Source organism: Drosophila ananassae, assembly GCF_017639315.1.
Source record: "Drosophila ananassae strain 14024-0371.13 chromosome 4 unlocalized genomic scaffold, ASM1763931v2 tig00000061, whole genome shotgun sequence".
Taxonomy (NCBI): Eukaryota; Metazoa; Arthropoda; class Insecta; order Diptera; family Drosophilidae; genus Drosophila; species Drosophila ananassae.
In genome coordinates this window covers 5,371,607-5,390,642 of record NW_025319038.1, presented here as the reverse complement: position 1 = coordinate 5,390,642, position 19,036 = coordinate 5,371,607, and the positions used below count along the sequence as shown (strand labels likewise).

The window sequence follows — 19,036 nt, the reverse complement described above, 5'->3', positions numbered from 1 at the left end:
ACGGGGTTGATTTGACAAAGGGTCAAATTTGTTAAACCATCAGTGAAATGATTTTGTGAGTTGTGACCAATTCTATAATTCAGTTTGCACTTTGTATAGTGCTGCCCATGCTGGATAGGGCATGCATTTGAATATAAAGCTTGTAATTCCAGCAAACATGCCACTGACACCCCTAAATTTTGGTTCACAGTACTAACACAGCCTAGTACTTCGCCAGGGACTGGTGAAGGAAAAAAAAATTTGTCAAAAAACAAATTTGGCTATTTGGATATTACAAGTGTAATGCTGACACGGAATGGTTGCAGGGAAATTCATTGTTTGCAAAAACTGGACTAATAAGTTTTTAAACGTAAGCAGAAAACGCTTTTTATTTGCAAAGATATAAATTTGCTTTATAATTTATTATAAAAATTTATTTATAATTATAATTTTGGTCAAAAGTGTTCAACGCAGTGAAGGAAACATCTCCGACCCTATAATGTATATATATTCTTGATCAGGATCACCTCCTGAGTCGATGTGACATGTCCGTCTGTCTGTCTGTCTGTCTGTCTGTCTGTCTGTCTGTCTGTCTGTCTGTCTGTCTGTCTGTCTGTCTGTCTGTCTGTCTGTCTGTCTGTCTGTCTGTCTGTCTGTCTGTCTGTCTGTCTGTCTGTCTGTCTGTCTGTCTGTCTGTCTGTCTGTCTGTCTGTCTGTCTGTCTGTCTGTCTGTCTGTCTGTCTGTCTGTCTGTCTGTCTGTCTGTCTGTCTGTCTGTCTGTCTGTCTGTCTGTCTGTCTGTCTGTCTGTCTGTCTGTCTGTCTGTCTGTCTGTCTGTCTGTCTGTCTGTCTGTCTGTCTGTCTGTCTGTCTGTCTGTCTGTCTGTCTGTCTGTCTGTCTGTCTGTCTGTCTGTCTGTCTGTCTGTCTGTCTGTCTGTCTGTCTGTCTGTCTGTCTGTCTGTCTGTCTGTCTGTCTGTCTGTCTGTCTGTCTGTCTGTCTGTCTGTCTGTCTGTCTGTCTGTCTGTCTGTCTGTCTGTCTGTCTGTCTGTCTGTCTGTCTGTCTGTCTGTCTGTCTGTCTGTCTGTCTGTCTGTCTGTCTGTCTGTCTGTCTGTCTGTCTGTCTGTCTGTCTGTCTGTCTGTCTGTCTGTCTGTCTGTCTGTCTGTCTGTCTGTCTGTCTGTCTGTCTGTCTGTCTGTCTGTCTGTCTGTCTGTCTGTCTGTCTGTCTGTCTGTCTGTCTGTCTGTCTGTCTGTCTGTCTGTCTGTCTGTCTGTCTGTCTGTCTGTCTGTCTGTCTGTCTGTCTGTCTGTCTGTCTGTCTGTCTGTCTGTCTGTCTGTCTGTCTGTCTGTCTGTCTGTCTGTCTGTCTGTCTGTCTGTCTGTCTGTCTGTCTGTCTGTCTGTCTGTCTGTCTGTCTGTCTGTCTGTCTGTCTGTCTGTCTGTCTGTCTGTCTGTCTGTCTGTCTGTCTGTCTGTCTGTCTGTCTGTCTGTCTGTCTGTCTGTCTGTCTGTCTGTCTGTCTGTCTGTCTGTCTGTCTGTCTGTCTGTCTGTCTGTCTGTCTGTCTGTCTGTCTGTCTGTCTGTCTGTCTGTCTGTCTGTCTGTCTGTCTGTCTGTCTGTCTGTCTGTCTGTCTGTCTGTCTGTCTGTCTGTCTGTCTGTCTGTCTGTCTGTCTGTCTGTCTGTCTGTCTGTCTGTCTGTCTGTCTGTCTGTCTGTCTGTCTGTCTGTCTGTCTGTCTGTCTGTCTGTCTGTCTGTCTGTCTGTCTGTCTGTCTGTCTGTCTGTCTGTCTGTCTGTCTGTCTGTCTGTCTGTCTGTCTGTCTGTCTGTCTGTCTGTCTGTCTGTCTGTCTGTCTGTCTGTCTGTCTGTCTGTCTGTCTGTCTGTCTGTCTGTCTGTCTGTCTGTCTGTCTGTCTGTCTGTCTGTCTGTCTGTCTGTCTGTCTGTCTGTCTGTCTGTCTGTCTGTCTGTCTGTCTGTCTGTCTGTCTGTCTGTCTGTCTGTCTGTCTGTCTGTCTGTCTGTCTGTCTGTCTGTCTGTCTGTCTGTCTGTCTGTCTGTCTGTCTGTCTGTCTGTCTGTCTGTCTGTCTGTCTGTCTGTCTGTCTGTCTGTCTGTCTGTCTGTCTGTCTGTCTGTCTGTCTGTCTGTCTGTCTGTCTGTCTGTCTGTCTGTCTGTCTGTCTGTCTGTCTGTCTGTCTGTCTGTCTGTCTGTCTGTCTGTCTGTCTGTCTGTCTGTCTGTCTGTCTGTCTGTCTGTCTGTCTGTCTGTCTGTCTGTCTGTCTGTCTGTCTGTCTGTCTGTCTGTCTGTCTGTCTGTCTGTCTGTCTGTCTGTCTGTCTGTCTGTCTGTCTGTCTGTCTGTCTGTCTGTCTGTCTGTCTGTCTGTCTGTCTGTCTGTCTGTCTGTCTGTCTGTCTGTCTGTCTGTCTGTCTGTCTGTCTGTCTGTCTGTCTGTCTGTCTGTCTGTCTGTCTGTCTGTCTGTCTGTCTGTCTGTCTGTCTGTCTGTCTGTCTGTCTGTCTGTCTGTCTGTCTGTCTGTCTGTCTGTCTGTCTGTCTGTCTGTCTGTCTGTCTGTCTGTCTGTCTGTCTGTCTGTCTGTCTGTCTGTCTGTCTGTCTGTCTGTCTGTCTGTCTGTCTGTCTGTCTGTCTGTCTGTCTGTCTGTCTGTCTGTCTGTCTGTCTGTCTGTCTGTCTGTCTGTCTGTCTGTCTGTCTGTCTGTCTGTCTGTCTGTCTGTCTGTCTGTCTGTCTGTCTGTCTGTCTGTCTGTCTGTCTGTCTGTCTGTCTGTCTGTCTGTCTGTCTGTCTGTCTGTCTGTCTGTCTGTCTGTCTGTCTGTCTGTCTGTCTGTCTGTCTGTCTGTCTGTCTGTCTGTCTGTCTGTCTGTCTGTCTGTCTGTCTGTCTGTCTGTCTGTCTGTCTGTCTGTCTGTCTGTCTGTCTGTCTGTCTGTCTGTCTGTCTGTCTGTCTGTCTGTCTGTCTGTCTGTCTGTCTGTCTGTCTGTCTGTCTGTCTGTCTGTCTGTCTGTCTGTCTGTCTGTCTGTCTGTCTGTCTGTCTGTCTGTCTGTCTGTCTGTCTGTCTGTCTGTCTGTCTGTCTGTCTGTCTGTCTGTCTGTCTGTCTGTCTGTCTGTCTGTCTGTCTGTCTGTCTGTCTGTCTGTCTGTCTGTCTGTCTGTCTGTCTGTCTGTCTGTCTGTCTGTCTGTCTGTCTGTCTGTCTGTCTGTCTGTCTGTCTGTCTGTCTGTCTGTCTGTCTGTCTGTCTGTCTGTCTGTCTGTCTGTCTGTCTGTCTGTCTGTCTGTCTGTCTGTCTGTCTGTCTGTCTGTCTGTCTGTCTGTCTGTCTGTCTGTCTGTCTGTCTGTCTGTCTGTCTGTCTGTCTGTCTGTCTGTCTGTCTGTCTGTCTGTCTGTCTGTCTGTCTGTCTGTCTGTCTGTCTGTCTGTCTGTCTGTCTGTCTGTCTGTCTGTCTGTCTGTCTGTCTGTCTGTCTGTCTGTCTGTCTGTCTGTCTGTCTGTCTGTCTGTCTGTCTGTCTGTCTGTCTGTCTGTCTGTCTGTCTGTCTGTCTGTCTGTCTGTCTGTCTGTCTGTCTGTCTGTCTGTCTGTCTGTCTGTCTGTCTGTCTGTCTGTCTGTCTGTCTGTCTGTCTGTCTGTCTGTCTGTCTGTCTGTCTGTCTGTCTGTCTGTCTGTCTGTCTGTCTGTCTGTCTGTCTGTCTGTCTGTCTGTCTGTCTGTCTGTCTGTCTGTCTGTCTGTCTGTCTGTCTGTCTGTCTGTCTGTCTGTCTGTCTGTCTGTCTGTCTGTCTGTCTGTCTGTCTGTCTGTCTGTCTGTCTGTCTGTCTGTCTGTCTGTCTGTCTGTCTGTCTGTCTGTCTGTCTGTCTGTCTGTCTGTCTGTCTGTCTGTCTGTCTGTCTGTCTGTCTGTCTGTCTGTCTGTCTGTCTGTCTGTCTGTCTGTCTGTCTGTCTGTCTGTCTGTCTGTCTGTCTGTCTGTCTGTCTGTCTGTCTGTCTGTCTGTCTGTCTGTCTGTCTGTCTGTCTGTCTGTCTGTCTGTCTGTCTGTCTGTCTGTCTGTCTGTCTGTCTGTCTGTCTGTCTGTCTGTCTGTCTGTCTGTCTGTCTGTCTGTCTGTCTGTCTGTCTGTCTGTCTGTCTGTCTGTCTGTCTGTCTGTCTGTCTGTCTGTCTGTCTGTCTGTCTGTCTGTCTGTCTGTCTGTCTGTCTGTCTGTCTGTCTGTCTGTCTGTCTGTCTGTCTGTCTGTCTGTCTGTCTGTCTGTCTGTCTGTCTGTCTGTCTGTCTGTCTGTCTGTCTGTCTGTCTGTCTGTCTGTCTGTCTGTCTGTCTGTCTGTCTGTCTGTCTGTCTGTCTGTCTGTCTGTCTGTCTGTCTGTCTGTCTGTCTGTCTGTCTGTCTGTCTGTCTGTCTGTCTGTCTGTCTGTCTGTCTGTCTGTCTGTCTGTCTGTCTGTCTGTCTGTCTGTCTGTCTGTCTGTCTGTCTGTCTGTCTGTCTGTCTGTCTGTCTGTCTGTCTGTCTGTCTGTCTGTCTGTCTGTCTGTCTGTCTGTCTGTCTGTCTGTCTGTCTGTCTGTCTGTCTGTCTGTCTGTCTGTCTGTCTGTCTGTCTGTCTGTCTGTCTGTCTGTCTGTCTGTCTGTCTGTCTGTCTGTCTGTCTGTCTGTCTGTCTGTCTGTCTGTCTGTCTGTCTGTCTGTCTGTCTGTCTGTCTGTCTGTCTGTCTGTCTGTCTGTCTGTCTGTCTGTCTGTCTGTCTGTCTGTCTGTCTGTCTGTCTGTCTGTCTGTCTGTCTGTCTGTCTGTCTGTCTGTCTGTCTGTCTGTCTGTCTGTCTGTCTGTCTGTCTGTCTGTCTGTCTGTCTGTCTGTCTGTCTGTCTGTCTGTCTGTCTGTCTGTCTGTCTGTCTGTCTGTCTGTCTGTCTGTCTGTCTGTCTGTCTGTCTGTCTGTCTGTCTGTCTGTCTGTCTGTCTGTCTGTCTGTCTGTCTGTCTGTCTGTCTGTCTGTCTGTCTGTCTGTCTGTCTGTCTGTCTGTCTGTCTGTCTGTCTGTCTGTCTGTCTGTCTGTCTGTCTGTCTGTCTGTCTGTCTGTCTGTCTGTCTGTCTGTCTGTCTGTCTGTCTGTCTGTCTGTCTGTCTGTCTGTCTGTCTGTCTGTCTGTCTGTCTGTCTGTCTGTCTGTCTGTCTGTCTGTCTGTCTGTCTGTCTGTCTGTCTGTCTGTCTGTCTGTCTGTCTGTCTGTCTGTCTGTCTGTCTGTCTGTCTGTCTGTCTGTCTGTCTGTCTGTCTGTCTGTCTGTCTGTCTGTCTGTCTGTCTGTCTGTCTGTCTGTCTGTCTGTCTGTCTGTCTGTCTGTCTGTCTGTCTGTCTGTCTGTCTGTCTGTCTGTCTGTCTGTCTGTCTGTCTGTCTGTCTGTCTGTCTGTCTGTCTGTCTGTCTGTCTGTCTGTCTGTCTGTCTGTCTGTCTGTCTGTCTGTCTGTCTGTCTGTCTGTCTGTCTGTCTGTCTGTCTGTCTGTCTGTCTGTCTGTCTGTCTGTCTGTCTGTCTGTCTGTCTGTCTGTCTGTCTGTCTGTCTGTCTGTCTGTCTGTCTGTCTGTCTGTCTGTCTGTCTGTCTGTCTGTCTGTCTGTCTGTCTGTCTGTCTGTCTGTCTGTCTGTCTGTCTGTCTGTCTGTCTGTCTGTCTGTCTGTCTGTCTGTCTGTCTGTCTGTCTGTCTGTCTGTCTGTCTGTCTGTCTGTCTGTCTGTCTGTCTGTCTGTCTGTCTGTCTGTCTGTCTGTCTGTCTGTCTGTCTGTCTGTCTGTCTGTCTGTCTGTCTGTCTGTCTGTCTGTCTGTCTGTCTGTCTGTCTGTCTGTCTGTCTGTCTGTCTGTCTGTCTGTCTGTCTGTCTGTCTGTCTGTCTGTCTGTCTGTCTGTCTGTCTGTCTGTCTGTCTGTCTGTCTGTCTGTCTGTCTGTCTGTCTGTCTGTCTGTCTGTCTGTCTGTCTGTCTGTCTGTCTGTCTGTCTGTCTGTCTGTCTGTCTGTCTGTCTGTCTGTCTGTCTGTCTGTCTGTCTGTCTGTCTGTCTGTCTGTCTGTCTGTCTGTCTGTCTGTCTGTCTGTCTGTCTGTCTGTCTGTCTGTCTGTCTGTCTGTCTGTCTGTCTGTCTGTCTGTCTGTCTGTCTGTCTGTCTGTCTGTCTGTCTGTCTGTCTGTCTGTCTGTCTGTCTGTCTGTCTGTCTGTCTGTCTGTCTGTCTGTCTGTCTGTCTGTCTGTCTGTCTGTCTGTCTGTCTGTCTGTCTGTCTGTCTGTCTGTCTGTCTGTCTGTCTGTCTGTCTGTCTGTCTGTCTGTCTGTCTGTCTGTCTGTCTGTCTGTCTGTCTGTCTGTCTGTCTGTCTGTCTGTCTGTCTGTCTGTCTGTCTGTCTGTCTGTCTGTCTGTCTGTCTGTCTGTCTGTCTGTCTGTCTGTCTGTCTGTCTGTCTGTCTGTCTGTCTGTCTGTCTGTCTGTCTGTCTGTCTGTCTGTCTGTCTGTCTGTCTGTCTGTCTGTCTGTCTGTCTGTCTGTCTGTCTGTCTGTCTGTCTGTCTGTCTGTCTGTCTGTCTGTCTGTCTGTCTGTCTGTCTGTCTGTCTGTCTGTCTGTCTGTCTGTCTGTCTGTCTGTCTGTCTGTCTGTCTGTCTGTCTGTCTGTCTGTCTGTCTGTCTGTCTGTCTGTCTGTCTGTCTGTCTGTCTGTCTGTCTGTCTGTCTGTCTGTCTGTCTGTCTGTCTGTCTGTCTGTCTGTCTGTCTGTCTGTCTGTCTGTCTGTCTGTCTGTCTGTCTGTCTGTCTGTCTGTCTGTCTGTCTGTCTGTCTGTCTGTCTGTCTGTCTGTCTGTCTGTCTGTCTGTCTGTCTGTCTGTCTGTCTGTCTGTCTGTCTGTCTGTCTGTCTGTCTGTCTGTCTGTCTGTCTGTCTGTCTGTCTGTCTGTCTGTCTGTCTGTCTGTCTGTCTGTCTGTCTGTCTGTCTGTCTGTCTGTCTGTCTGTCTGTCTGTCTGTCTGTCTGTCTGTCTGTCTGTCTGTCTGTCTGTCTGTCTGTCTGTCTGTCTGTCTGTCTGTCTGTCTGTCTGTCTGTCTGTCTGTCTGTCTGTCTGTCTGTCTGTCTGTCTGTCTGTCTGTCTGTCTGTCTGTCTGTCTGTCTGTCTGTCTGTCTGTCTGTCTGTCTGTCTGTCTGTCTGTCTGTCTGTCTGTCTGTCTGTCTGTCTGTCTGTCTGTCTGTCTGTCTGTCTGTCTGTCTGTCTGTCTGTCTGTCTGTCTGTCTGTCTGTCTGTCTGTCTGTCTGTCTGTCTGTCTGTCTGTCTGTCTGTCTGTCTGTCTGTCTGTCTGTCTGTCTGTCTGTCTGTCTGTCTGTCTGTCTGTCTGTCTGTCTGTCTGTCTGTCTGTCTGTCTGTCTGTCTGTCTGTCTGTCTGTCTGTCTGTCTGTCTGTCTGTCTGTCTGTCTGTCTGTCTGTCTGTCTGTCTGTCTGTCTGTCTGTCTGTCTGTCTGTCTGTCTGTCTGTCTGTCTGTCTGTCTGTCTGTCTGTCTGTCTGTCTGTCTGTCTGTCTGTCTGTCTGTCTGTCTGTCTGTCTGTCTGTCTGTCTGTCTGTCTGTCTGTCTGTCTGTCTGTCTGTCTGTCTGTCTGTCTGTCTGTCTGTCTGTCTGTCTGTCTGTCTGTCTGTCTGTCTGTCTGTCTGTCTGTCTGTCTGTCTGTCTGTCTGTCTGTCTGTCTGTCTGTCTGTCTGTCTGTCTGTCTGTCTGTCTGTCTGTCTGTCTGTCTGTCTGTCTGTCTGTCTGTCTGTCTGTCTGTCTGTCTGTCTGTCTGTCTGTCTGTCTGTCTGTCTGTCTGTCTGTCTGTCTGTCTGTCTGTCTGTCTGTCTGTCTGTCTGTCTGTCTGTCTGTCTGTCTGTCTGTCTGTCTGTCTGTCTGTCTGTCTGTCTGTCTGTCTGTCTGTCTGTCTGTCTGTCTGTCTGTCTGTCTGTCTGTCTGTCTGTCTGTCTGTCTGTCTGTCTGTCTGTCTGTCTGTCTGTCTGTCTGTCTGTCTGTCTGTCTGTCTGTCTGTCTGTCTGTCTGTCTGTCTGTCTGTCTGTCTGTCTGTCTGTCTGTCTGTCTGTCTGTCTGTCTGTCTGTCTGTCTGTCTGTCTGTCTGTCTGTCTGTCTGTCTGTCTGTCTGTCTGTCTGTCTGTCTGTCTGTCTGTCTGTCTGTCTGTCTGTCTGTCTGTCTGTCTGTCTGTCTGTCTGTCTGTCTGTCTGTCTGTCTGTCTGTCTGTCTGTCTGTCTGTCTGTCTGTCTGTCTGTCTGTCTGTCTGTCTGTCTGTCTGTCTGTCTGTCTGTCTGTCTGTCTGTCTGTCTGTCTGTCTGTCTGTCTGTCTGTCTGTCTGTCTGTCTGTCTGTCTGTCTGTCTGTCTGTCTGTCTGTCTGTCTGTCTGTCTGTCTGTCTGTCTGTCTGTCTGTCTGTCTGTCTGTCTGTCTGTCTGTCTGTCTGTCTGTCTGTCTGTCTGTCTGTCTGTCTGTCTGTCTGTCTGTCTGTCTGTCTGTCTGTCTGTCTGTCTGTCTGTCTGTCTGTCTGTCTGTCTGTCTGTCTGTCTGTCTGTCTGTCTGTCTGTCTGTCTGTCTGTCTGTCTGTCTGTCTGTCTGTCTGTCTGTCTGTCTGTCTGTCTGTCTGTCTGTCTGTCTGTCTGTCTGTCTGTCTGTCTGTCTGTCTGTCTGTCTGTCTGTCTGTCTGTCTGTCTGTCTGTCTGTCTGTCTGTCTGTCTGTCTGTCTGTCTGTCTGTCTGTCTGTCTGTCTGTCTGTCTGTCTGTCTGTCTGTCTGTCTGTCTGTCTGTCTGTCTGTCTGTCTGTCTGTCTGTCTGTCTGTCTGTCTGTCTGTCTGTCTGTTTCTACGCAAACTAGTCTCTCAGTTTTAAAGCTATCGAGTTGAAAGTTTGCACACACCCTTCTTTCTGTTCCAGGCAGTACATAAGTCGGAACGGCCGGGATCGGTCGACTATATAACTGATTGATCGGAAATGCCATAACTTCGTTTTTTTAAGTTAGAAGGATGGGACTTTCTACGGATTCTTATTTGGGCCAACTTATTCGATCTGCCTAATTTCATAAAGATCGGCCGTCTATATCCTATAGCTGCCATGGATGCCTCTTTGGGCAAAATAATTCGATATGCAAAATTTCATAAGGATCGGCCGACTATATGCGATCCGTTATATCTCTAATAATATAAGATGCGTGGCGCCACCTAGCGGACTGCGACTCAACTGCAAGGGTATATAACTGCAAGGGTATTCGGCTCCGCCCGAAGTTAGCTTTCCTTTCTTGTTATTAATTACACAGGCCAACAGCAAAAAATCTCCTCGCATAATTTCACCTGCTCCATAACCTTTAAGCTCCCCTGAACCAAAGTCCAGAGCAAACATATGTAGGTTCTATCACCCACAGTTTCCGCAGTACACCTAAGAGAAGAAATTGATCAAATTTTACCATATATTGAATTATGTAGGCCGTGTAATTTCTTTCTAGTACATATTATTTTTGAAATGTATGTGTACCAACTAAAATTAAAAAATGGTATCTAGCAGTTACCATATCTTTGGAATAGTCATCCAAAGTTGGGATCTCAGATTTTCTACATTAATTTTTGGTCTTCTATGATTTTTCCCCAAACATTTTTCTAAGGAAGATTTTTATTTTCTTATTGAAACCAATAGATCATACCATGTTTTAATTTTGATTTAAGGAAAAACTCGAAATAATTTTATTGAATTTCAATTAAATTGGAGTTTTTATCTCTTATTTTTAAAAAGTCATGGCTATCTACAACTTCTGTAAAGCTTTACTAAACAAGCTGAACCTGCAATAGATACGTTTTGAACAAAGAAACACTTTTAGGTTATGAAGCAGGTAAAATTATGCGTGAAGGAAAAATTGGAAATTGTCGGCCTGTGTTATTAATATTATTATCATTAATTTCTTTATTTAACAAAGAGCTGCTAACTTTAATTAGATTAAGGATAAATTTTTTTACATTCATAAATTTTAAATTTTATTATATAAAATTTAGGGATAATTTTGGTGATAGGAGATGGGATAAGTTATGACTGTTTTTCCATAGAATACGAAACGGATCATGTTTAGCGTAATTTGATTGACGGATGCGCAGGGAGCCGCAGAAGTCAAAAGTACTTGGTTGTCTTGTTTGGTATTGTAAAGTGCAATTGATTCAAAATGGTTTTCAACCAGACCATGAAGCAACATATGGAAAAACACGACCCCAGCACAGGTTCTAAATAAAATAACTTTCTTTTTCACAGATTCGAATGAGTGTTTATGAACGGAATATTGCGCATTCCAAACGCAGGAACAGTATTCGAGTATAAGTCGAAGCAGAAATACTTAAATATTTTTGGTTGAAAAAGGATCATCAATCTCATTAGACCATTGTTTAATGAAGGCTAACACGGTTTTATTCACGGTCACAGAAATGTGGTCGTTAAACGATGATTGAAAAAGAACCCTATGATTTATCCATGACACACGCTCTAGGACATGATTCCCAAGAGGAATCGAAAAGATATGGGGTACGATATGGGGTCATTTTGGATTTGGAGTTTAAAAATAAAACTTTCTGCGTACTAAATAGAAGCCAATCCACTTTAGAATATTGCCACTTAGAATTAAAACCTAACAGTGACAGTTTTTGTAGGAGAATCTATGCAATGTCGGAAAGCTATGCAATACCACGGTAGTGGTGTTATCTTTTGAACCTTTTTTATAAAAAAAGAATAGAATAAGACTCATTCCACCTCCCGGGTAAGGACGATAGCTCAACCAATAGATTAAATAGAAAAGTCCTAAGGGTCCTACAATAATATTTTAGTATGCAGCTGGGTACATTGTCAGGTCCCGATAAATATGAGTTTTCATGTGATGAATAAGCGAACACATCATTACAATTAATTTATATAGATTCTTAATATTTAGTAAAACGTACGGGTAATTGGAAGATAAATTATTATTATCAACAGAGCATGTGGATTGGCAGAACGGGGCAAAGCGATTAGCAATACCCATAGGTGAAGAGGAAGAAATACTATTAAAAGTAAGGGAAGGAGGAAAATACGTGAACTTACGTTTAGTAGTAACAAAAGAAGAGCATTCTCTAATGCTTAGGGATCACTTCAAAAATTCTGTTTGTATTGGGATACATGTGATTTATAGCACAGTTTTTTTTAGGATAATAATGTGGCTACAGACGGACATATATTCAAAATAATACAATGAGGATCCTAATTTTAAAAACTTTTTGTATAATCTAGATTTTTAATTTGGTTGCATTAAAAGTTTATTAGTCATTAGTCATTTGAGAACCTCAAAATGGGGTGTTTATAACGGGGTTGATTTGACAAAGGGTCAAATTTGTTAAACCATCAGTGAAATGATTTTGTGAGTTGTGACCAATTCTATAATTCAGTTTGCACTTTGTATAGTGCTGCCCATGCTGGATAGGGCATGCATTTGAATATAAAGCTTGTAATTCCAGCAAACATGCCACTGACACCCCTAAATTTTGGTTCACAGTACTAACACAGCCTAGTACTTCGCCAGGGACTGGTGAAGGAAAAAAAAATTTGTCAAAAAACAAATTTGGCTATTTGGATATTACAAGTGTAATGCTGACACGGAATGGTTGCAGGGAAATTCATTGTTTGCAAAAACTGGACTAATAAGTTTTTAAACGTAAGCAGAAAACGCTTTTTATTTGCAAAGATATAAATTTGCTTTGAAGACTGAATAAACTGAGTCCGGTAGCGGCGAATATAACCGGTATATTTTTCCGCGTCAGGCACGATTTTTATGTTCATTTAGGAATCTATTCAATATACAATATCAAAATCAAGAAAAGATGACAAAAAAAAGAACAGTAGTTATTACAGAATATAATAATTACATCATGGAAATATGCTGCCATCACAGATCCCCATAAGATCCTCAGAGTTAGAAAAAGAGATCCAGAAAGAACAATTCCATCTGGATCTGGATCTGGATTAGTCGTGAAAGGTAGGCTATGATGACGAAAAAGTTTTATTTAAATTAAAGAGACGAGTTTAAATTGTATTTCACTAATTTTAAGCACACCTACAACCCCCCGAATCGATAAAAGGGCGCAGTTTAAATTTCAATATTTATTCGAGGGCTCAACTTAACAGCAGCCGCTCAAATCAATGTAGTTAATGTTTAGCAAAGGAAGCTCCTAGCAATGCAATTCTCCTTCATTCAACGGATACATACAAATTCAAGATGAGATAGTATGCAGCAGCTCTACAAAAGCTCTCAAAAGCGCATGCGCTAAAAATAACTGAGAAGAAACAAACAGAATAAAAAAAATTTTATAAAACCACCGCTGCTCATTTCAGAGTCTGTTTTGATTATTCTAAACAGTTTTGTCTGTGGCTGCTTGGCCCAACATCCTTCCCCCGTTGAAGGCTGGGCGTTCAACTGAGTTCTTAAGGAGACACCACAGGCACAATTTTGACACAGTTCGCTTCATCGTACCCATAGCTGTCTGTATCACGGCTATCCGGTATGCTAGGAATCAGCTCCAGTATCCTGGATAAGGACCACTTCATGGGTCACCAATAAACACTACTGGGTGAATGAAACGCTGTTGCAGCAGTGTAAGATAAATATCTTTTATCCTTCCAACCCCCCTTTCAGATGGTTAAAAGCCGAAAAATGAGCCAAAGTTGGCACATCCAGGTAGACCTCAAGACTTCGAGGTTAGGCTTAACCTATTAAAGGCCTGACTATTATGTTTCTGGATTGTCCAATGGGCCACTCTGAATTAGGCGCGGCTCGTTAAGGCCAGGATGAGGGGAGGTATGCGGAATGATAAGTAGAGATTCTGTTAGTTCTGTTCAAAGTTGACAGAACCGAGCCATAGATTTTCAAGTTGGTAAGCTTTTATCACTTCATTTTGCGAGAGAGCCTTCCCACTTAGCCATTGTGTCAAGGTTTTGGAAGATGATAAGAATGAGGAGTCATCCTTAAATTTCTGCCGACGACCCTGAACTCATGGGGGCTCGCATATGTCGGATAATTTCCAAAGAATCTCGATCTGGCAGCATCTTGATGCGACGTGAGCCTGGTCAATTAATAAAGGGGTAAAAACTAAGTAACCGTCAATTACTAAAGCGGTTGCGCAAAAGACCAAGGGCAACTTCATAACATAACTCCCGCAGACATGAAATGAGCCACCTGAGCTTCTACATCTTCGTCAGCCATCCTCACGCTGTTTATCGTCGAACTAAACACGGCGCAAAAATTTGGACACTCGGAAAGCTGTCACTGAATTTTGGCATCGGCAACGGGGGAAAATAGGAGCAGGATAGAGTGGTGCCAGCCAGCCAATACAAATCACACCCCGATTCGCTGTAATTTGTGTGGAGAATCGATCATGCAGACGTTGAGTCTTCGGGTTGCACCGCAGCTTTGACCTTTTAATCTTCTTTGCAGCATCCTTTCTCTGCTGGCAAATCCAGTTGGTTTAGCTCCACACTTGATTATTAAAAACAAAAACCGCAAGAAAGGAAAGCTAACTTTGGGCGGAGCCGAAGTTCATAAACCCTTGCAGGTGTGCCATTTCCGATCGTTCAGTTATATGGCAGCTATTGGATATAGTTGGCCGATCCCTATGAAATTTGGCAGATCGGATTATATTGTTTACGGACCCAAAATGGAATTCGTAGAAAGTCCCATCATTGTAAAAACACAAAACACAAAAGTTATGCTAATTCCAATCGTTCAATTATATGGCAGCTATAAGATATAGTCGGCCGATCCTTATGAAATTCGGCAAATCGGATTATTTTGCCCAAAATGGAATCTGTAACAAGTCCCATCTTTCTATCTTAAACACACCAAAGTTTTGGCATTTCAACATCGGGTATATCAACTTCGGCTCCGCCCGAAGTTAGCTTTCCTTTCTTGTTAGAAAATCGATTCGATGGTGAAATTCTTTTAAGGATCGGACAACTATATAAGATTCTATTTATCTCTATATATATAAAAATAAATTAATGTTCGTTAGTCTCGCTAAAACTCGAGAACGGCTGAACGGATTTATCTTATCCTGGTCTTGAATTATTCGTGGAGGTCTAGGGAAGGTTTAAAAGGTGACAAAAATTCGAATAATTGCCGGGAAAATCCTCAAACAGCATTTTTCTATTTCCCATACAAACGTTTTCTAAATAAAATGGAGACTACAATAATAGTAGACGCCGGTACGCGATACATTGTGTGACAGCTACTAAATTGAATCAATATAAATGTAACATATATATATATATGTAATAATTATAGTTTAGCATATAATCATTCTCTCATCGCTGTTGTTAGTCGCAAGCCGACTCTTCTCGGCCGCTCGGCTTTATTTTATCTTAGTCATTAAGTTAAAGAGCTTTCGCCCGTCCTATGTTAAAAGGCGGGCCCACTTGTACTCTCTATCTCAGTGCATACGCATTCTAAATCGGAGCTTTTTGGCACTCCATTTCATATGCGAATAAATAAACATTTTATAACGTTGTGAAATAGATAATTCCCTTTTTTGATGTTTTGGAAAAAAGGGAAAAAGTCATTGAAAAGGCTCAATGACCAAATATTGTGTTCACTGAAAAATTGTGAAAAAATTAGAAAAATTAAAACCATCAAATCAATCACGTGTATTGTGGAAATTATTTTTCAATTTCAACCGCAGGATTTGTCTTTAAGGTGGTAAGTTGAATTGTTGAACGCACTGATGACCAGAGACAGACAAATCAGAAAAATAGTCGTATTGCCGTCAGAATTGCGTTCTTTAGTGAGGGACAATGTAGGAGATAGGCTTAGAATGCAACGAGTTCGTGCAAATCAAACACAACAACAGTAAGCTAGACATAATGAAATTGAGCGAATCCGCAGACGCAGTGCTCCTGTGATTCTTGAACGAGCTGCATATGATCCGGCAATTGATTATTGTGCCGACAAATCAGTAGCTGGCGTTATAATACACTGGTGAAACTGCTGGATTACGCTGTGCTGGAGTCAAAGTAAAATTGCCATAACTGTTCCCTCCATCGGATCCTTTATACTCTTTAATTTTTGGGATTGAAAATGATTATTTATTAAACAATTGCTATTCAATACAGTTCATATTAAATTATAATCACTCAATGTTGTCAAAGCAATTTAGGTTTGTTTCTAACGACAAAGGGTCAATTTTAAATTTTTTACCGTTCCATAAAGTTCAAATCCAATCAAATTATTCTTCGCGTGCGCTTTGGGGGATTTAATGTCGCATTTCGAAATTAAACAAAACTGAATCGCGATCGCGAAAAAATTTCAGAGTCACAAATTGTAATAAGACATTGGTAGTAATGTTTTTTAACTTATTTTGTCAGCTCCGCGAAACTTAATTTTAGCTATCTTCAGTTCTTACTGTATCAGATAATTTTTTTAGGTTTGAAAAATTTTAAATTTTGTCACAAAAGAAGTTTCTGAACGAAACAAAAAAACAAGAAAGGAAAGCTAACTTCGGGCGGAGCCGAAGGTTATATACCCTTGCAGTTCAATCGCAGTCCGCTAGGTGGCGCCACGCATCACTGTGGACGGAAGTCCACGAGGTGACGACCTGCATGCCTAGGCGTGCGTGAGGAAACTCTATATATAGCCGAAGAATTTTCTGTAGGCAACCGCTCTAAATGAATGATATACCAATCGAAAGGTATTGTTTCAATTAGATAATTTTTGTAGAAACATATTCCAAAAGTTATTTGGTTTGGGAGAAATTAGGGTGAAAGTAAAAAAATTTTTAATCACTAAAGTGGGGCTGGGGGACACATTTTAGTCCCCAGATAGAATATTTTTATATATTCACATTCTAGAGCTAAATACGCGTCGATTGGTACCTCAATCGACCCGATCTGACCATCATTCAGAAGTTATTCGAAAAATTAAATTTTTTCTTCTTTTTCAAAATGAAGCCAGTTGTCGGTTTGTCGGTTTGTCTGTTTGCACTATTTTTTTCTTAAAAATCCTGAAAAAATTTGGAATATATTTGTTACTGTCATATGAGCAACTATTGTTCCACAACTTTTTGAAATACCTTAAGCTTACGTCAAAAAATTAAAAAAACTTTGTTAATTAAAAAATTCATAACTTTATAACTAAGAAAGATATTAAAAAGAACTTTACACCGTTGAAAGTCTGTTTTGATTATTCTAAACAGTTTTGTCTGTGGCTGCTTGGCCCAACATCCTTCCCCCGTTGAAGGCTGGGCGTTCAACTGAGTTCTTAAGGAGACACCACAGGCACAATTTTGACACAGTTCGCTTCATCGTACCCATAGCTGTCTGTATCACGGCTATCCGGTATGCTAGGAATCAGCTCCAGTATCCTGGATAAGGACCACTTCATGGGTCACCAATAAACACTACTGGGTGAATGAAACGCTGTTGCAGCAGTGTAAGATAAATATCTTTTATCCTTCCAACCCTCCTTTCAGAGGGTTAAAAGCCGAAAAATGAGCCAAAGTTGGCACATCCAGGTAGACCTCAAGACTTCGAGGTTAGGCTTAACCTATTAAAGGCCTGACTATTATGTTTCTGGATTGTCCAATGGGCCACTCTGAATTAGGCGCGGCTCTTTAAGGCCAGGATGAGGGGAGGTATGCGGAATGATAAGTAGAGATTCTGTTAGTTCTGTTCAAAGTTGACAGAACCGAGCCATAGATTTTCAAGTTGGTAAGCTTTTATCACTTCATTTTGCGAGAGAGCCTTCCCACTTAGCCATTGTGTCAAGGTTTTGGAAGATGATAAGAATGAGGAGTCATCCTTAAATTTCTGCCGACGACCCTGAACTCATGGGGGCTCGCATATGTCGGATAATTTCCAAAGAATCTCGATCTGGCAGCATCTTGATGCGACGTGAGCCTGGTCAATTAATAAAGGGGTAAAAACTAAGTAACCGTCAATTACTAAAGCGGTTGCGCAAAAGACCAAGGGCAACTTCATAACATAACTCCCGCAGACATGAAATGAGCCACCTGAGCTTCTACATCTTCGTCAGCCATCCTCACGCTGTTTATCGTCGAACTAAACACGGCGCAAAAATTTGGACACTCGGAAAGCTGTCACTGAATTTTGGCATCGGCAACGGGGGAAAATAGGAGCAGGATAGAGTGGTGCCAGCCAGCCAATACAAATCACACCCCGATTCGCTGTAATTTGTGTGGAGAATCGATCATGCAGACGTTGAGTCTTCGGGTTGCACCGCAGCTTTGACCTTTTAATCTTCTTTGCAGCATCCTTTCTCTGCTGGCAAATCCAGTTGGTTTAGCTCCACACTTGATTATTAAAAACAAAAACCGCAAGAAAGGAAAGCTAACTTTGGGCGGAGCCGAAGTTCATAAACCCTTGCAGGTGTGCCATTTCCGATCGTTCAGTTATATGGCAGCTATTGGATATAGTTGGCCGATCCCTATGAAATTTGGCAGATCGGATTATATTGTTTACGGACCCAAAATGGAATTCGTAGAAAGTCCCATCATTGTAAAAACACAAAACACAAAAGTTATGCTAATTCCAATCGTTCAATTATATGGCAGCTATAAGATATAGTCGGCCGATCCTTATGAAATTCGGCAAATCGGATTATTTTGCCCAAAATGGAATCTGTAACAAGTCCCATCTTTCTATCTTAAACACACCAAAGTTTTGGCATTTCAACATCGGGTATATCAACTTCGGCTCCGCCCGAAGTTAGCTTTCCTTTCTTGTTAGAAAATCGATTCGATGGTGAAATTCTTTTAAGGATCGGACAACTATATAAGATTCTATTTATCTCTATATATATAAAAATAAATTAATGTTCGTTAGTCTCGCTAAAACTCGAGAACGGCTGAACGGATTTATCTTATCCTGGTCTTGAATTATTCGTGGAGGTCTAGGGAAGGTTTAAAAGGTGACAAAAATTCGAATAATTGCCGGGAAAATCCTCAAACAGCATTTTTCTATTTCCCATACAAACGTTTTCTAAATAAAATGGAGACTACAATAATAGTAGACGCCGGTACGCGATACATTGTGTGACAGCTACTAAATTGAATCAATATAAATGTAACATATATATATATATGTAATAATTATAGTTTAGCATATAATCATTCTCTCATCGCTGTTGTTAGTCGCAAGCCGACTCTTCTCGGCCGCTCGGCTTTATTTTATCTTAGTCATTAAGTTAAAGAGCTTTCGCCCGTCCTATGTTAAAAGGCGGGCCCACTTGTACTCTCTATCTCAGTGCATACGCATTCTAAATCGGAGCTTTTTGGCACTCCATTTCATATGCGAATAAATAAACATTTTATAACGTTGTGAAATAGATAATTCCCTTTTTTGATGTTTTGGAAAAAAGGGAAAAAGTCATTGAAAAGGCTCAATGACCAAATATTGTGTTCACTGAAAAATTGTGAAAAAATTAGAAAAATTAAAACCATCAAATCAATCACGTGTATTGTGGAAATTATTTTTCAATTTCAACCGCAGGATTTGTCTTTAAGGTGGTAAGTTGAATTGTTGAACGCACTGATGACCAGAGACAGACAAATCAGAAAAATAGTCGTATTGCCGTCAGAATTGCGTTCTTTAGTGAGGGACAATGTAGGAGATAGGCTTAGAATGCAACGAGTTCGTGCAAATCAAACACAACAACAGTAAGCTAGACATAATGAAATTGAGCGAATCCGCAGACGCAGTGCTCCTGTGATTCTTGAACGAGCTGCATATGATCCGGCAATTGATTATTGTGCCGACAAATCAGTAGCTGGCGTTATAATACACTGGTGAAACTGCTGGATTACGCTGTGCTGGAGTCAAAGTAAAATTGCCATAACTGTTCCCTCCATCGGATCCTTTATACTCTTTAATTTTTGGGATTGAAAATGATTATTTATTAAACAATTGCTATTCAATACAGTTCATATTAAATTATAATCACTCAATGTTGTCAAAGCAATTTAGGTTTGTTTCTAACGACAAAGGGTCAATTTTAAATTTTTTACCGTTCCATAAAGTTCAAA

At 42.9% G+C, this 19,036-nt stretch overlaps 1 protein-coding gene across 7 annotated transcripts in view; it reads right to left on the bottom strand.

Annotated features, from left to right (window-relative positions):
- LOC6501769 (calcium-dependent secretion activator) overlaps nt 1–19,036 on the bottom strand; it is a 338,872-nt gene that overhangs the window by 132,009 nt on the left and 187,827 nt on the right. The gene's annotated exons all lie outside the window — the stretch shown is intronic.